The sequence below is a fragment of the Aegilops tauschii genome, chromosome 7, assembly GCF_002575655.3.
Source record: "Aegilops tauschii subsp. strangulata cultivar AL8/78 chromosome 7, Aet v6.0, whole genome shotgun sequence".
In the NCBI taxonomy this organism is placed as follows: Eukaryota; Viridiplantae; Streptophyta; class Magnoliopsida; order Poales; family Poaceae; genus Aegilops; species Aegilops tauschii.
The window spans coordinates 357,060,660-357,080,642 of NC_053041.3; the positions used below are offsets into that span (position 1 = coordinate 357,060,660).

Sequence of the window (19,983 nt, forward strand, 5' to 3'; positions counted from 1 at the left end):
GCAATTGACAAAATAATGACTTTCCATGTTTTGTTTGCATGTATTAGTATCCTAAATAGTCATGATTGTTTTTCATACCAAAAATAGTCTCAACACTTATACTCGGGTACGTATATATGTACATGCACCCGAGATACCCACGTGTATATGTTATTAGACCGAGATACTAGTTAGTGGGTATTATACCTAATGCAAATTTGTATGCATTGATGTTATACCGAATGAAAGTATACACATAAATATCATATATTTTGATAAGTACGTGTTGATGTTATACCCAATGAAAATATACACATAAATATACCTCGATGTGAATATACCTCGATGCGAATATAAACATAAATATACATACCTCGATGTGATTTTTTGTATATACCCATCAATGTTAGACATTTTATAAGTGGTATATGTATCCGAGATACCCACGTGAACATTTTTTAGACCGTGATACCAGTTAATAGGTATTATACCTAATGAAAATATGTGCATGTAAAAAAGTTGTGTGGTATTTTCCTAATTAATTATTATGCACATGCCATACATGGCAATGAGTATGCTAAAGAATTAATTGCAATTTACTATCATGAATGGAAATTAATGACATGTATCAATTAGGCAACCTTTATTACTTTCCATAGCGATACCGTCATGCAAATAAATAGGAAAGTAATAATGCGGATATGCATGCAAAGTCTATACCTATTTTAATAGCGAGATCAAGTATGATCCAACAACATCTAGGTAAGGAGCCTGGGCACCTAGGTGTCCCAAATGATTGTCCTATATATATATATATATATATATATATATATATATATATATATATATATATATATATATATATAGGTAAATTATATGGGACACCTAGGTCACTTGAGACCAAACCCTATTTTCTAGGGATCCTCCCTGTCCAGCCGCCGCTGTCTCCATTCCCCTCGGGATCACCAGCGATCCAGCCGCTGCTCTCCACCTCGCACCCGCCCACACACACAGCCTCATCCAGCCATCCACCTTCCACCTTGATCTGGAGCAGCCAGATCTAGATCTGATGGCCCCTAGGCCACCAGTTCATCCCCACCGGTCCACCAGAGTGCCCCGCAGCCCGATCCCGCCTCGATCTTCTCTGCCTCGACGGAGCAGCCGTCGCCGGCCACCAGGAACCGTGCCCTGCCTCGTCCCTCGCCCGCCGGTGACCCCGACTTCATCCAGGCACTGCCGGTAACCTCGCCCTTGCCTCGCGCTCCTCTTCTTCCCCGTTTTTCCTTGCTCCGCTGTTGAACCGCCTGTCGCTGCTATTTGTCACCATAGGGAGCTCCAACGCCTTGAAGCTACAGCGCCGCCGTCGAGTCGCCACAGCCTCGAATTCTGCCGCCTTCGTGCCGCCCTGCCCTTTCCCGTCCTCCGCCCGAGCCGCCCAGACCCGCGCACGTTGCCGGCAGGAAGCCGTCGCCCCGCCAAGTCCCTCGCCCCGCCTCTGCTTCCATGCTCCAGATCGAACACCAAGGCTCAGTGCAGGCCGCCTCCGCTCCTCCTCACCTCGTCCGCGTCGCCGGGATCGCGTCAAGTCCGCCACCGTCGTCCTCTTCTCGGGAACGAGCTCGACCCTTGCGTCCTCTGCATCACGGCCGCGCCAAGGCCTCTGCTTCTTGTGCGTTGACCGCGCCAGCCGGCCTACCTCACCGATATGTCCCGAGACCTTTGCTCAGCAGCCCCTCAGCCTTTACCCTGTTGGGCTTCCTGCTCAGATTCGTCCCGTGTCATTTTTTTCCTGTTCCAGCGAATTTAGACATTATCCAGGAGTTTACAGTTTTGCAGAAAACCCCTCATGTTCATGCATTTAATAACTAATTAACCATGCATCGGATTAAAACAAATTATATATGTAAAATGCTCAGTTTTCCTTGTACTTTCATTTTCTGCAACTTTCATCCATGTTAAAGATGTTTAAAATGTTGCTTGTTTCAATTTTGCATAAATGCCATGTTAAAATGGTTTATTTCATAACTAAATAACTGTAGCTCCAAATTAAATGTTTTATATGTGTAACTTGCTTGGAAAAATGCATAGATTAACTTGGTGCACTTTATTTTGATGTTTAACAATATTAAAATATGCTTTAGGGCAGAACACTACCGAATTCGTAAATTGCACATGAGGATTTTCCGGAATTGTTGTTTGTTATTCTGGCCTCATTTAAACTTACCTAGATAGGTAGTTTGATTATGCTTCACCCGTTGCCATGTTTAACAACATTTAATATTGTTGAGTAGATTAAACAGGAGAGAACCAAATAATTGTTGCGGGGTTTCGTCAATATGCAACTCGTTACATATTGAGCTCCACTTAACTTGTAGTGTTGTTTGTGCACTTTGCCATGCCATGACTCATTAAACCGGACATGCATCATACTTGATTGTGCATCATGCCATGTTTATGTGATGGTTGTTTACCATGTTGTTTGCTTCTTTCCGGTGATGCTTCTTCTTGATAGTTCCGGTTATGTTGCGATTGTGAGGTTTCGTTCCACTACGTTGGTTCATCTACTTCGTGGACTCGTTCTTCTTTCTAGCGGGATTTCAGGCAAGATGAACATTACCCTCGATATCACTTCTATCTTTGCTTGCTAATTGTTCGTTCTATCGCTATGCCGCGCTACCTACCACTTGTTTATCATGCCTCCCATTTTTGCCATGTCAAGCCTCTTACCCTCCTTCCTATCAAACCGTTGTTTGGCTATGTTACTGCTTTTGCTTAGCCCCTCTTATAGCATTGTTAGTTGCAGGTGAAGTTGAAGATTGCTCCATGTTGGAGCATGGTTATGTTGGGATATCACAAAATCTCTTATTTAATTAATGCATCTATATACTTGGTAAAGGGTAGAAGGATCAGCCTTTTTCCTGTTGTTTTGTTTCACTCTTGCCGCCCTAGTTTCCGTCATACCGGTGTTATGTTCCTTGATTTTGCGTTCCTTACGTGGTTGGGTTATGGGACTCCTTCATAGTTCACTTTGACTAAAACTCCTCCAGCAAGGCCCAACCTTGGTTTTAGATTTGCCTCACCTAAGACTTTCCCTTGGATTTTCGCGAGCCCAAGGGTCATCTTTATTTACCCCCCCCCCGGGCCAGTGCTCCTGTGAGTGTTGGTCCGAACTAGAGTCCTTTGCAGCGCCACCTCAGGGAAACTTGAGGGCTGGTTTTAGTTTTACGGAGTGCTCATTTGGTGTGCCCTGAGAACGAGATATGTGCAGCTCCTATTGGGATTTGTCTGCACAGTCGGGTGGTCTTGCTGGTCTTGTTTGCCATTGTTGAAATGTCTTGTAACCGGGATTCCGAGACTGATCGGGTCTTTCCGGGAGAAGAATATCCTTCGTTTATTGTGAGAGCTTGTGATGGGCTAAGTTGGGACACACCTACAGGGTATAAACTTTTGAAAGCCGTGCCCGCGGTTATGTGGCAGATGGGAATTTGTTAATGTCCAGTTGTAGAGAACTTGACACTTGACTTAATTAAAATACATCAACCGCGTGTGTAGCCGTGATGGTCTCTTTTCGGCGGAGTCCGAGAAGTGAACATGGTTTGGGTTATGTATGAACGTAAGTAGTTTCAGGATCACTTCTAGCTTCTCGACCGTTGCGTTGCTTCTCTTCTCGCTCTTATTTGCGTATGTTAGCCACCATATATGTTTAGTGCTTGCTGCAGCTCCACCCCATTACCCCTTTCCTACCCATAAGCTTAAATAGTCTTGATCTCGCAGGTTTTGAGATTGTTGAGTCCTCGTGACTCACAGATACTACCAAAACAGTTGCAGGTGCCGGTGATACCAGCGTAGGTGATGCTACCGAACTCAAGTGGGAGTTCGACGAGGACCTTGGTCGTTACTATGTTTCGTATCCTGATGATCAGTAGTGGTGCCCAGTTGGGACGACCGGGGATCTAGCATTTGGGGTTGTCTTCCTTTTCATTTGTAATCGTCCGTAGCCGGACTATGTGTGTACTCTGATTGATGTATGTTTAATTAATGTATTGTGTGAAGTGGCGATTGTAAGCCAACTCTTTATCCGATTCTTGTTCAGTACATGGGATTGTGTGAAGATGACCCTTCTTGCGACAAAACCACCATGCGGTTATGCCTCTAAGTCGTGCCTCGACATGTGGGAGATATCGCCGTATCGTGGGTGTTACAATGAGCGCTATGTGAAGGAATCTCGAGTACTGGCGAGTCAGCTTGTTGCTGACATCGAACTAAAGAAATACCAACCGGCTTATGATATCAATAACACGCGAATCCCGCCGCCAACATTGATTTCCTATGACTTAACTCCACAACGGCGTAAGCATCTCTTTGCCCCCGATGTTGACCCGTCTCCAATCTTGAATGACGAAGCCGTCTTCTAGGCTTTAACAAATATCAATTGGAAACTGGACAATTTTCATATCCAAGAAACAGAAGAAACGGGGCAGGATAACGCATAAGCTTCAATTGCGCGGGGGGGGGGGGGCATTAGGGTGCTTACCCGGACGACACAGAGGCCAGCTTACAAGAGTAGTTTGAAACGCTTGCAAAAACTTGAATGAATATCACGGGCTCAACTGTAGCCTCGTAATAGGACTAGCTGAAAATACTTGGTTGATGTGTCGTGCCATTGCGCACGTTTAACCGTTTGAGAAAATTTTGGATCAACATATGTTTACTTGACCCGCCTTGTGTTTTGAATATCAATAGCCATTGCTGGCATTTTTATGCGCTAAGTCGCCTATAGCAACCTGGAAGTGCAGAGATTCTGACATCTGCAAAAAATTTCCAACAAGCCATAATTGATGTAAAATTAACCGGCAATTTATATACCGGTGACTTATAGTCATGATACTTAACCGCTTAGAAGCAATGGCAGGTTAATAACCCGATGACTCATGGTCAAGAAAGGCTGAAAAGCCACGATAAACACCCCAGATTTTTTCTAACCTGGATATGAATAATCATAGTATGTGGCTTGAGACAAACCATTTTGAGGTGATAACCCAGCGGCTCATGGCCACTAACAAGCTCAATACTGATCAATGCTAACCCGGAGTTCTTTGGACCCGGAGACTTATAGTCATTGCAATAATATGATCAAGAGCAAAAATTCTTGTAAAGACTGAAATGAAGAACACAAATATCTATATCAAAGTAATTATAAGTTGACTTTCGAGGCTCGACAAAATAGACCGGCTGTCGTGGCTCGAGTCTTGCTTCAATGAAGCTTGGCATGATAGCCTTAGTTTATCCTTGCTTTCCATAAGCCGACTTTCACATGACTTAAGCCACTGCTTTAACTTTGACAGTTCAAGGTAATAAAGATTGACTTGTCAAGAGTACGGTGGTTCATATTTTCGGAGTAGCATCTTGCATATAGGCAGGTTTAACCAGTAGTGTGGCATTTTTGCCGGGTCAAGAGGGTGAGACAGCTAAGCTCGGTGAGTTGGAAGCCCCCAAGTGCCCTTATGATCAATTAATAAAAGACTCATGCACAATATATGAGATGAAACGATAGAGGCCCCGAGTTTTGGGGATGCCGGCTTTATTAAGTTTATCATAAAAATTTATACATGATATGTATGTACAATGATTGGAGCCAGTGTCTCAAGTATAGTAAGGCCAAAGATGAGCAATATTCCAGGGCCTGTTGGTCTCCTCCTCAGAGGTGCGTGACTTATTGTGTTCATGTATGTCGATGAGATAATATGACCCGTTGTTGAGGTTTTTGCCAACCACAAAGGGTCCTTCCCAAGGAGGTTATAACTTATGCATGCCTATATGATCTTGAATTAAACGCAACACTAAGTCGCCCTCCTGGAAAGTCCGGCTTCGAACCCTATGGCTATGATAGCGATGTAGGTCTTGCTGATATATTGCAGATTGAGCCACTGCGAGATCACCTTCCTCTTCCAAGGCATCGAGAGTGTTTTGATGCGCCGTCTCATTATCTGTCTCGACATAAGCCACCACCCTGGGCGAGTCATGACGAATGTCACTTGGGAGAACCGCCTCTGTGCCATAAACCATGAAGAATAGCGTGTAGCCAGTTGATCTATTGGGGGTAGTCCTGATACTCCAAAGAACTAAAGGCAACTATTCGACGCAACAACCCGGTGCACATTCCAAAGGAACCATGATCCGGGGATTGACCCCTCGTAGTATCTCCTGGTTAGCACGCTCTGCTTGACCATTGGACTGTGGATGAGCCACTTAGGATATGATACGTCTCCAACGTATCTATAATTTTTGATTGTTCCATGCTATTATATTATCTGTTTTGGATGTTTAGTGGGCTTTACTAAGCACTTTTATATTATTTTGGGGCTAACTTATTAACCGAAGGCCCAGTGCAAATTGCTGTTTTTTTTGCCTATTTCAGTGTTTCGCAGAAAAGGAATATCGAACGGAGTCCAAACGGAATGAAACCTTCGGGAGAGTTATTTTTGGAACAAACATGATCCAGGGGACTTGGAGTGGACGTCAAGAAAGAAGCGAGGAGGCCACAAGGCAGGGAGGCGCGCCTGCCCCCTTGGGCGCGCCCCCACCCTTGTGGGTCCCTCGCAGCTCCACCGACCTACTTCTTCCTCCTATATATATATCCATATTCCCCGAAAACATCCAGGAGCACGACGAAACCCTATTTCCACCGCCGCAACCTTCTGTACCCGTGAGATCCCATCTTGGGGCCTTATCCGGCGCTCCGCCGGAGGGGGCATCGATCACGGAGGGCTTCTACATCAACACTATAGCCTCTCCAATGATGTGTGAGTAGTTTACCACAGACCTTCGGGTCCATAGTTATTAGCTAGATGGCTTCTTCTCTCTCTCTCTCACTCTATGGATCTGAATACAAAGGTCTCCTCGATCTTCATGGAGATCTATTCGATGTAACTCTTTTTGCTGTGTGTTTGTCGAGATCCGATGAATTGTGGGTTTATGATCAAGATTATCCATGAACAATATTTGAATCTCCTCTGAATTCTTTTATGTATGATTGGTTATCTTTGTAAGTCTCTTCAAATTATCAGTTTGGTTTGGCCTACTAGATTGATCTTTCTGGCAATGGGAGAAGTGCTTAGCTTTGGGGTCAATCATGCGGTGCTCGATCCCAGTGACAGAAAGGTAAACGACATGTATTGTATTGTTGCCATCGAGGATAAAAAGATGGGGTATATATCATATTGCTTGAGTTTATCCCTCTACATCATGTCATCTTGCCTAATGCGTTACTCTGTTCTTATGAACTTAATACTCTAGATGCATGCTGGATAGCGGTCGATGTGTGGAGTAATAGTAGTAGATGCAGAATTGTTTTGGTCTACTTGTCGCGGACGTGATGCCTATATACATGATCATGCCTAGATATTCTCATAACTATGCACTATTCTATCAATTGCTCGACAGTAATTTGTTCACCCACCGTAATACTTATGCTATCTTGACAGAAGCCACTAGTGAAAACCTATGGCCCCTGGGTCTATTCTCCATTATATAAGTTTCCAATCTAATTTTACTTTGCAATCTTTACTTTCGATCTTTATCATAAAAATACCAAAAATATTATCTTATCATCTCTATCAGATCTCACTTTTGCAAGTGGACGTGAAGGGATTGACAACCCCTTTATCGCGTTGGTTGCAAGGTTCTTATTTGTTTGTGTAGGTACGAGGCGACTTGCGTGTAGTCTCCTACTGGATTGATACCTTGGTTCTCAAAAACTGAGGGAAATACTTACACTACTTTGCTGCATCACCCTTTCCTCTTCAAGGGAAAAACCAACGCAAGCTCTAGAGGTAGCAGGATACATCAAGACGTATGTGTTCCCTTTGACAGAACTCCTTCATAGCACCTTTAGGCAAATTTGTCCCGTTATCAGTGATGATACTATGAGGAGAATCGAAGCGGAAGACTAGTTTTTCACAAACTGAAATGCAGTTGCTGCCTCACAATTGCTAACTGGGTCTGCTTCAACCCACTTGGTAAACTTATCAACTGCCACCAAAAGGTGGGTCTTCTTCTCTTTAGACCTCTTGAACGGCCCAACCATATCAAGCCCCAAGACCACAAACGGCCATGTGATTGGTATCATCTACAACTCTTGAGCCGGCACATGAGCTTGTCTTGAAAATTTCTGACAACCATCACACTTACGGACAATGTCCTCTGCATCAGCGTGAGCCGTCAACTAGAAAAAACCATGTCGAAAAGACTTAGCCACAAGAGATCGTGAACCGGCATAATGACCACAATCACCTACATGAATTTCTTGTAGAATTTCTCGGCCTTCATCAGGAGAAACACAATGTTGAAGCACGCTAGTGACGCTACATCTATGCAACTCGTCATTGAAAATTGTGATGGACTTAGCCCGCCTTATGATTTGTCTCGCAAAAAGCTTATCTTCTGGCAACTTGCCCCTGGTCAAGTAAGCCAAGTAAGGCACTGTCCAATCTGGAATAGCATGTAGAGCCGCCACCAACTGCCCCTCCGGGTTAGGGACGACTAGATCCTCTTCTGAAGGTAACTTGAAAGACGGATTGTGCAGCATATCAAGGAACACATTGGGGGAACTGGCTTACCCTGAGACCCCAGCCAGGACAGTGCATCAGCCACCTCATTTTGCCGCCGGTCTATGTGATCCACTTGATAACCTTTAAAGTGACCAGCAATATTGGTCACCTCCTGACGATAAGCCACCATGAGCGGGTCTTTTGAATCCCACTTCCCTAATACTTGCTGTGCAACAAGGTCTAAGTCACCTAAGCATCTGACTTGACTCAAGTTCATCTTCTTGGCCATACGGAGCCCATGAAGTAAAGCTTCACACTCAGCTGCATTGTTAGTATAGGTAAACGTAAGTCTCAAAACATAGCAAAACTTATCACCTCGCGGGGAAGATAGAATAACTCCAGCCCCCAAGCCTTCCAATTGTGTGGATCCATCAAAGCGTATCGTCCAGCACGTATTGTCTGGCTTCTCCTCAGGTGTTTGCAGCTCTGTCCAATCATTGATAAAATCTACCAAAGCTTGAGACTTGAGATTTAAAGTTGTTCTGGGCACATATTTTAGATGATGCGGCCCAAGCTCAATTGCCCCCTTAGCAACCCGGCCAGTGGCTTCTCTGTTTTGAAAGATATCCCCCAGCGGAGCAGAGCTCACCACAATGATTGGATGCCCAAGGAAATAATGCTTGAGTTTGCGGCTGGCCATGAACACTCCAAACACCAGCTTCTGCCAATGCGGGTATCTCCGCTTGGACTCCTTCAGAACTTCACTGACATAATATGCCGGCCGCTGGACTGGATACTCTTTGTCGGCTTCCTTACGCACCATGACTACTGCGACGCTAATAACTTTGTTATTAGCCGCCACGTACAGGAGCAAAGGATCTTTGTCGATTAGTGCAGCCAAGATAGGCGGCTCAGCCAATTGCTTCTTTAGTGCCTCAAACGCCTCATTAGCAGCATCACTCCACACGAAGGCATCCGTCTTCTTCATCATCTGATATAGAGGAATCGCCTTCTCACCAAGGCAGCTTATAAACTGGCTCAGGACTGCAATACGACCCGCAAAACGATGATCATCATTGATACACGTTGGCTTAGAAAGAGAGGTAATGTCCTCAATCTTCTTCGGGTTAGCTTCGATGCCCCTTTCTGAAACCAGAAAACCTCACGATTTGCCTGCTGGCACGCGAAAGACTCACTTGGCCGGGTTAAGCATTATCTTGTTCACCCGGAGATTCTCAATGGTTTCCTTCAGATCATCAAGCAAAGTTTCCTTCTTCCTTGACTTAACCACAATGTCGTCCACATAAGCATGAACGTTGTGCCCAATCTACCCATGGAAGCAATTCTGAACACAATGTTGGTAAGTCACCCGAGCACTCCTAAGCCCAAAAGGCATAGACACATAACAGAAAGCTCCAAAAGGTGTGATGAAGGTTGTCTTCTCCTGATCCTCTACTGCCATCTTGATCTGATGATAACCAGAATAAGCATATAGGAAACAGAGACTTTCACAACCCGCCGTGGCATCAATGATCTGGTCAACACGGGGGAGAGCAAACATATCAGTCGGGCAAGTCTTATTAAGATCTGTGTAATCAACACACATACGCCGAGTGCCATTCTTCTTGAGCACAAGCACAGGTCAGCCAACCACTAAGCGTGAAAAACTTCAATGATGAACCCGATAGCTAGGAGCTGGGCCACTTCTTTGCCAATAGGCTTACACCTCTCCTTTTTAAAATGACGGAGGAACTGTCGGACAGGCTTCATCTTAGGATCAACATTAAGGTGGTGCTCAGTGAATTCTCTCGGTACACCTGGCATGTCAGAAGGTTTCCAAGCAAAGATGTCCCAATTCTCATGGATGAATTTGATGAGCGCGCTTTCCTATTTGATATCCATCCCGGTCCCAATGGTGAATTGCTTATAGGAATCACCAGGGACAAAATCCACTTGTTGTGTGTCCTGTGCCGAGCTAAACTTGCGCAGTGGGTCTTTCTTAGTAGTGGGCTTCTTAAGAGGGGTCATATCATCCAGGTCAACATTATCTTTATAATACTTTAGCTCCTCGGTAGCACAAGCCGATTCTGCGTAAGCAGCATCTCCTTCCTTACACTCCAGGGCGAGTTTATGATTTCCATGAACTGTGATCGCCCCTTGCGGCCCAGGCATCTTAAGCTGCAAATATATATAACAGGGGCAAGCCATGAATTTAGCATAAGCCGGCCGTCCAAAGAGGGCATGATAAGGACTCTTGATCTTGACCACCTCAAACCACATTGTCGCTCCTCTGTAATTGTAGTCATCACCAAAAGCCACTTCCAGAGCTATCTTTCCAACAGGGTAAGCCGACTCGCCAGGAACCCCCCATGAAAAATTGTGGAGGACGGCTTGAGATCCTTGTTTGTCAGACTCATCCATCGAAAAGTATCATAGTACAATATGTTGATGCTGCTACCACCATCCATAAGTACCTTTGTGAACTTATAACCACCCACTTGAGGGGCTACCACCAGGGCCAGATGACCCGGATCATCAACCCGGGGCGGGTGATCCGCCCGACTCCATGTGATCACCTGCTTCGACCACCTCAAATATCGAGGCACTGCCGGCTCAACCGTGTTGACTACTCGCTTCTGGACCTTCCGATCACGTTTGCAAGTATTCGTAGTGAAGACATGATATTGGCAACTATTAAGCTGCCTAGGATTACTCTGATTATTCTGCTATTGATTACTGTGCCGAGACTGCTGATTATTACCACCATGATTCCCCTGGTCCTGATAACCAGAATTTGAGCCGCCGCCACCATAGTCGTCTCCCAGGAAACCTCCAGAGCCTGACCCGCCAGGCGTCCCATTATTATTGCTGTGTTGCTGAAAAGACAGGTTTTTGTACTCTCGCATGATATAATAATGTTTCCGGGCATGACTAGACGGCTTGTTAGGATAATTGTGCTTCGGACACGACCCATTAAGGGATTCCTCATAATTCTTTGGTTTTCCTCCATTATATAGTTGCTTGCCATTGAGACGTTGGTTTTTATACCCTGCATTAGTGTTCGCCACCAGATCAGACCTGCCCTCGGGGTATTTGCGCTTTCCACTGTTACCCTGGTTCTTATGCTGACCATGCTATGCCTGGACATGTTGTTGCTCACCCTTACCACCCCCGTTTTTCATCCTTCGGTAAGCACGAAGGGAAATTATAGAATGTATGAGTTGAATAGTTACTCTCATTAGAAGGTGGGCACGGGTGAACAATCCGGTCTTCCTCCTTTTGTTCTTCGCTCTGCTCATCATCTTTTTCAGCCAATGAGCTCACAGTGTCATCAATTTCTTCTTCCATAGATTCCTGCAAAATATTAGTCTCTTCTTGGACAGTGGAGACTTCCTCAATAAATGCATCAATTTTGGCATTGTATTCATAATTCTCATAGAAACATTTTCCAACCTATAAACATCATCGTCAAAAGCTTCATACTTTTCAAACAAAGATTCAATTTCATAAGCATCCTTAAAAGCAACGAATTCTTCTATTTGTTCCACATCATAGTAATCATAAATACCATTAGCATAAGAAGCCAAGGTTTCATTATCATTAAATTTACATGAAAAGGGAAGGTGTGGAGCCTTCATCCTAGAGCAACAAGTATATTCATATCTCAAGCATAAATTCCAAGCATACAATGCAACATATGAATTTGATCCCATAACAATTTCCCTTTTTGAGTCAAGCGATAATCCCTAAAGTATTCACGTTGATCCAACATGTCTCCCATTACATAATTGAATGGGGTTTTCTCAAGACTATTAAAGTAGTGCATAATATCTTTGACATAATGAGCATCGAGGGTTTTAGGAGGTTCCCCATCTCCGTGAGTAGCAAGTAAACCTAATTTTTTGGTAATTCGTGTTCCATATCCATAACTAAAGATACAGAACAAATTAGAATAGCAAATAAAAACTACTTAGTGATAAACTAAACAAGCACACACGAGAATTTTCACCCCACGCTATTGCTCCCCGGCAACGGCGCCAGAAAAAGGTCTTGATAACCCACAAGTATAGGGGATCAGTTGTAGCCTCTTTCAATAAGTAAGAGTGTCGAACCCAATGAGGAGCTAAAGGTAGAACAAATATTCCCTCAAATTCTATCGACGACCGATACAACTCTAAGCACACTTATCGTTCACTTTACCTAGAACAAGTATGAAACTAGAAGTACTTTGTAGGTGTGGTAGGATAGGTTTTCAAGATAATAAAGAGCAAGTAAATAAAATCTAGGGGCTGTTTAGATAAAGAAACAACTAAGTTAGTTTTAGTAGAGAGCTTTTTTGTCACAAGAAAGTTATTTGTCCCTAGGCAATCGATAACTAGACCGGTAATCATTATTGCAATTTTATATGAGGGAGAGGTATAAGCTAACATACTTTCTCTTCTTGGATCATATCCACTTATGATTGGAACTCTAGCAAACATCCATAAATACTAAAGATCATTAAGGTAAACCCAACCATAGCATTAAAGTATCAAGTCCTCTTTACTCCCATACCCCATAACCCACTTATCCATGTTTGTGTTTCTATCACTTACGCAACACAGACAATAAGCAAACCATGAACATATTGCATACCCTACAACGGGGATCCCTCACACTTGCGCGACACGGAGAGCACCATAGGACAGCACCAATAATAAAACATGCAACTCAAACCAATCACGATCATCAATGAACCCATGGGACAAAACGGATCGACTCAAACATGATAGGATAGCCATACATCATTGGGAAATAATATATAGCGTTGAGCACCATGTTTAAGTAGAGATTACAGCAGGGAGAAGAGGTGTTACATAGCTACATAGAGGGGGAGAGAAATGGTGATGATGGCGGTGAAGTTGTTGGTGTAGACCGTCGTCACGATGATGGCCCCCAGGAGAGAGGGGGAGAGATCCCCCCTCCTTCTTCTTCTTCCTTGACCTTCCCCCTAGATGGCAGAAGGGTTTCCCCTCTGGTCCATTGCCTCCATGGCGGCGGAGGGGCGGGAGCCCCTCTGAGATTGGATCTCTCTCTCTCTCTCTCTGTTTCCTTCTGTTTCTGTGCTCCCAGATTCTGGCCTTTCGCCATTTCTTATGTTACCGGAGATCCGAAACTCCGATTGGGCTGAAATTTTAACATGATTTTTACCCGGATATTAGCTTTCTTGCACCAGAAGAAGGGCACCAACCGACTTACAGGGTGACCACAAGGGCCCAGGGCGCGCCCTACCCCCTGGGTGCGCCCCCTGCCTTGTGCCCCCTCGGGCATCGTCTCACGTTGATTCTTTTTCCCAAATATCACATATATTACAAAAAAATCTCCATAAGTTTTTATCCCATTTGGACTCCATTTGATATGGATTTTCTGCTAAATAAAAAACATGCAACAAACCAGAACTGGCACTGGGCACTGGATCAAATGTTAGCCCAAGAAAATCATATAAATTGTTGCCAAAAGTATGTAAAAGTTGTAGAATATTGGCATGGAACAATAAAAAAATTATAGATACGACTAAGACGTATCAAGGTGGCCATGGTTTCCCACGACTTCTTTCATGCACCAGGTAGGGGAATCACTTGCGCGAACCCGAGAGCGTAAGCAGTACTATGGCGCCCAAGAAGAAGCCCGGTGCCGCAGCTCACCCGTCCACCTCGAAGGCCCCGCCTCCCGTGACCGCCGACACCACAGGGAATGCGGAGGCGCACGAGGATGTGGACGCTGCGGGAGACATAGTCGGTGCAGGCGGCATTGTCACCACCTCCCCCGTGGCCGAAGCAGGAGCGGGAGGCACCGGAGAAGGACAACACCAACAACATCCCGGTGACCACGCTCCGCAAGGTAAGGCTAGAGACATTATTCCTTTTGTCCCTCCCGGCTCGGCTGATGGCCATAGCCACGACGGTGACATTTGTCCCGAGGTAAATTGCAGTCCTACGGCCGCCCCCGCCGTGGGCGCAGTCGCAGGGCACCCACTGCCCCCAAGGCAGACTGTCCCAGCCAATGCTCCGAACGGAGTCATTGGCCCGTGCGTGCCATCACCTCGTCACCACGCCATCCCAGTGACTGGTTCCCGCTGACGGGAGCCCGGCGTAGCCACCGCCGGCACCGTCAGGAGCCGGGCAACACTGCGGTGCACATCATCATCACTAATGCCAAGCACCGCTTCGGAGGCCATGGCGCGGGCCCAGCTGCTGCTGAGGTTTCTGCCGGCAGCTGATTAGATGGATGAGTGGAGAGCTACCATTCATAGTTTGATTGGCTTTGCCGAGGCTGGAGGCTCACAGCGAGCTGGCCCGTCACGGCCTCTCCAGACAACGACGGCGGCCCGTGCTGCTGTACGTGCGGAAGGGGCCAACCTCACGGTGCAATCGCCACCGCCACGAGACTAAGAGCTTGATGATGTCTCGATGGTTTCGTCCGATCCTCGAGAACGTCAAGGCTGACGACGAGCCCTGGAGGATAGGCAGATGGAGGATGCACACATCACCATCGAGAGGCATCGCAACGCCCACCACCAGTCCAATGAACGTGATCGCCCCAACGTTGACGAACCTACGCTCGGCAGAGGCGGGTACCTGCCTTTCGAGGATGGGTGCCCTGCCTTCACCCGTGAGCTGTGGCATGTCCGTTGGCCGTCCGCTCGCACGGTCAAGCCGGAGATTCAAGAGAAGTATGATGGATGACTGAACCCGTCAGAGTTCTTGAGCATCTACACCATCGTTGTTCAACCAGATGAGGGAAGAGATGAGAAGGTTTTTGCGAACTGGTTCTTGGCTGATGCATCTGCCAGAGAACTCCATCTCGACATGGGCTGACCTGTGCCATGACTTTGTTGGCGCCTTCACGAGCGGCCACCGAGAACCAGGATGACCCAGCTATTTGCAGCTTCTCCCGCAGAAGGAAGGAGAGACTCTGCAGAAGTACATGCAGAGGTTCAGCCGAGTCCACCGGAATTTTCCAGATATCCACCCGGCAGCTGTGATAGCTGCGTTCCAGTCCAACGTGCGCAACCATCGGATATGTTCCAAGATGAACGTTCGGTTGCCCAAGACTGTGAAGGAACTTTACACCTTGGTGGACATGTGTGGACGGGTGGAGGAGGGGAGGAAACTCCCTGGAGAAGAGGATGGCGTCGACGTCGACTCAGAAGATGACGACGAGGCCACCAGTCAGAAGAAGAAGAATAAGAAGCACAACAAGAAGCGCAAGGATAAAGCAGTCCTAACTGTTGAGGGATCGGGCACACCTAGTACCGGCAAGAAGGTTAAGGCCGAAGCCCCCGGCAAGGAGGTTGCCATGTGCACTGACTGCCGGGAGGCTGCTGCTGCCGAGAAGGTTGGGAAAGGTGATGGACCGTATTGCAAGATTCATTGGACTAAAGGCCACGACCTCCTGGAATGTCATCAGGTTGAGCAGCTCGTCAAGATGAAGAGGGCTGAATATGAGAAGCGTGATAAGGAAAAAGGTCAGAATGGCGCTGGCGGGAAGGGCCGAGGTGGTGAAGCAAATCACCCTGGCAAGGCTCTTCGGAACCAAGGAAAACCTACCAGGGGCCGAGGGAAGGAACATTACAATGATGAGATTGATGGAGCGGATGAAGAGGACACCAGCGAGCAGGAATTCCAGAAAGCCACTGACGCCCTGTGCATTGACGGAGGTGCCTCTCTGCACTCCTCTCACCGCGAACTTAAAACGGTGGGCGCGTGAGGTTAATGCCGTGGAGCCAGCGACAGAGTCTCGGAAGCCACTCAAGTGGTCACGCACGCCCATCATCTTTGACGAAGAGGGCCATCCTGACCGCACCACTGTTGTAGGATGCTTGCTGTTGTTGGTTTCACCAACGATCCGCAACCTCAAAGTCACAAAGATGTTGGTTGACGGTGGGGCCGGGTTGAATCAGTTCTCCCCAAAGGTTATCAGCAAGCTTTAGATAGTAGAAGAAGAACTCAAAGTCACGGGCACGTTTCAAGGAATCAACCCTCGTAGGAGTCATCCTAAGGGAAAGATCACGTTGCCAGTGACATTCGGAGGAGAGTTGAACTACCGAACTGAGAAGGTTGTGTTTGATGTGGTCAACCTCCCCCTGCCGTACAATGGAATCCTTGGATGCCCAGCTCTGGCAAAATTCATGGCGGCATCCCGTTATGCCTACAACACATTGAAGATGCCAGGGCCGGTGGGAGTCATTTCCATTCCATTAAATGAGAAGGACGCAATTATTTGCATGGATAAGATGTACCGGGACGCAGTCGCGGCAGAGGCCGCGGAAGCCGCAGTTCCCGCCAAGGAAATCAAAGGAAAGAAGAAGGCTGGCAGGGATACCAGCAAGGAATCCGGGAAGCATACCTCTTCGGAGTATGCTGCACTCGTTGATGACTTGCCGGAGAGTTCCAACAACAAGAGATTGAAGGCTGCTGCACCTGTGAAAAAGGACCCAGCAGGTCTGGCTGGCGCTGATGGTACCTTTACAATCAGTGCCACCCTTGATGACAAATAGAAAAGTGCGCTCGTTGCCTTCCTGCGGGTGACTATTGATGTGTTTTCTTGGCAACCATCTGATATCCCCGGTGTTCCCAGGGAGGTAATCGAGCACCACCTTGTTGTCGGTACAACAAACCCTGGGTCTGTTGCCCAGACTAGGCACAGGCACGGGAACTAGCTTAAAGGCACCAACCCAAGTTGGAGTATAAGAGACCAAGAGCATCGAAGGACCAGTATGTAGATCACGAGGACCAAAGTCAAGCCAGAGAAGTCAGATGCCACCAGGAGAAAAGCCTCCCTTGCCGGGCAGACGAGCTCAGCAAGGACGGGGTTACTCCCTCCACGCCCCTCCTCTTACGTACGGGCACATCCGCAGCAACGACGCTCGGACCGGGATAGATCGCCGCCCTCTGGCCGCCCCCGACACGGGAGCGACTGCAGCGCGCGCGCCTCCCCCGGGACGAGTCGACCAAGTCGCTACGCCCGATGGAGCCGCTGGCCCTCGAGCGCCTTCACTGAGGGAGTCCTGGATTAGGGGTTCCTTGGACAGCCGGACTATATACTTTGGCCGGACCGTTGGACTATGAAGATACAAGTTGAAGACTTCGTCCCGTGTCCGGATGGGACTCTCCTTTGCTTGGAAGGCAAGCTTGGCAATTCGGATATGTATATCTCCTCCCTTGTAACCGACTCTGTGTAACCCTAGCCCCCTCCGGTGTCTATATAAACCGGAGGGTTTAGTCCGTAGGACAAGGACAATCATAATCATAGGCTAGCTTCTAGGGTTTAGCCACTACGATCTCGTGGTAGATCAACTCTTGTAATACTCATATCATCAAGATCAATCAAGCAGGAAGTAGGGTATTACCTCCATCGAGAGGGCCCGAACCTGGGTAAACATTGTGTCCCCCGCCTCCTGTTACCATCCGCCTTAGACGCACAGTTCGGGACCCCCTACCCGTGATCCGCCGGTTTTGACACCGACATTGGTGCTTTCATTGAGAGTTCCACTGTGCCGTCAACATATGGCTTGATGGCTCCTTTGATCATTGCCAACGATGCGATCCAGAGTGAGATTTTTCTCCCCGGACAAATCTTCATATTCGGCGGCTTCGTACTACGGGCCAACTCCCTTGACCATCTGGAGCAGATCGAAAGCTACGCCCCTGGCCATCAGGTCAGGTTTGGAAGCTTGAACTATACTGCCGACATCCGTGGAGACTTGATCTTGGACGGATTCGAGCTCATATCAGGTGCGCCGCACAGTCACGACTTAGCTCTACCGTCGGACAGTGTTCGGGAGATCACACCTGCGGCTACTCCGGCCCTCAATCCAGAGCAGATCGTGCCGTCCGAGGAAGGGCGGATAGACCCCGCCACGGAGGCCGCGCACTCAGCGGCGATAGAGCCGAATGCTGATTTCACCCCCTATGAGACCTGTGCTGCCGGACACTTGGATTCGTCCCCGCCTACGGGCTCCGAACCACCTGCGTCCGTTCCTATCAAATCTGATTGGGCACCGATCATGGAGTTTTCCTCCGCGGATATCTTTCAGCACTCACCCCTGGGCGACGTGCTAAATTCATTAAAGTCTCTCTCCTTGTCAGGAGACCCTTGGCCGAACTATGTCCGGCTTGAGTGGGAAGTGGACGACGAAGAAATTCGTTCCCCACCCACCACCCACTTAATAGCCACTGTCGACGACTTAACCGACATGCTCGATTTCGGCTCCGAAGACATCGACGGTATGGACGACGATGCAGGAGACGAACAGGAACCACCGCCCACAGGGCGCTGGACTGCCACCTCATCATATGATATATACATGGTGGACACCCCCAAAGGAAGCGATGGCGAAAAGGCAATGGAAGATAATTCCCCCGAAAAGCAATCTAAGCACCGGCGTAATCGGCGCTGCTCTAAGCCCCGCCATAGCAAAAGCAGCGATACCGGCACAAGAGACAATAACGCTGCGGATACTGCCGAAGACGAAGACAATCCCCTCCAGCCAGGTTTCGAGCGGGAGGATGGGCAAGCTAGCCCTAAGGAACAAGCAGCAGACGGAGAATCAGAGGATCACAATTACATGCCTCTCTCCGAAGACGAGGTGAGCCTTGGCGACGAAGAATTTATCATACCAGAGGATCCCGTCGAACAGGAGTGCTTTCAGCGCCGGCTTATGGCCACAACAAAAAGCCTGAAGAAAAAACAACAGCAGCTTAAAGCTGGCTAGGATTTGCTAACGGATAGATGGACCGAGGTCTTGGCGGCCAGGAATACGAACTCGAGCGCCCAACAAAAAGTTACCCAAAGCGCAGGCTGCTACCCCAACTCGAGGAGGAAGCATTAAAACCTACATTACCAGCGTATGATGCGGCTGATCGGCCACCTCGTGGCCGAGACAGAGCGGCATATCAGCCCGAAGTCCAGCCCGCACCCCGTCGCCAGTCAAACAAAAACACCAAGGCCCGGGGCAACACGCAGGACCTGCGAGACGTATTGGAAAACAAAGCAGGACATACAAGATTGATCTATGGATCACGGGGGCGCGTCGCAATGCGTGACGATGATCGTCATGTCGGATACACTAAAAGCAAATCCGGCCGGGCCGAATACAGCAGACAAGACTTGTATGAACTACGTCGTGACATAGCCCGACACAGAGGCGCCGCACACCCCCTATGCTTCACTGATGAAGTGATGGATCACGAATCCCAGAAGGATTTAAACCCGTGAACATTAAATCATATGATGGTACAACAGACCCCGCGGTATGGATCGAGGATTTCCTCCTCCACATCCACATGGCCCGCGGTGATGGTCTACATGCCATCAAGTACCTCCCACTAAAACTCAAAGGACCAGCTCGGCATTGGCTGAATAGCCTGCCAGCAAACTCCATTGGCAGTTGGGAGAATTTGGAAGATGCATT

General features: G+C 47.5%; 1 long non-coding RNA gene across 1 annotated transcript; it reads left to right on the forward strand.

The window, feature by feature from the left end:
* Nucleotides 1-973: 973 nt before the first annotated feature.
* On the forward strand, nucleotides 974-4,074 carry LOC141028047 (uncharacterized). The gene is made up of 2 exons (XR_012190233.1): nucleotides 974-1,218; nucleotides 2,492-4,074. It is a non-coding gene; the product is annotated as an uncharacterized lncRNA (long non-coding RNA).
* Nucleotides 4,075-19,983: the final 15,909 nt, after the last annotated feature.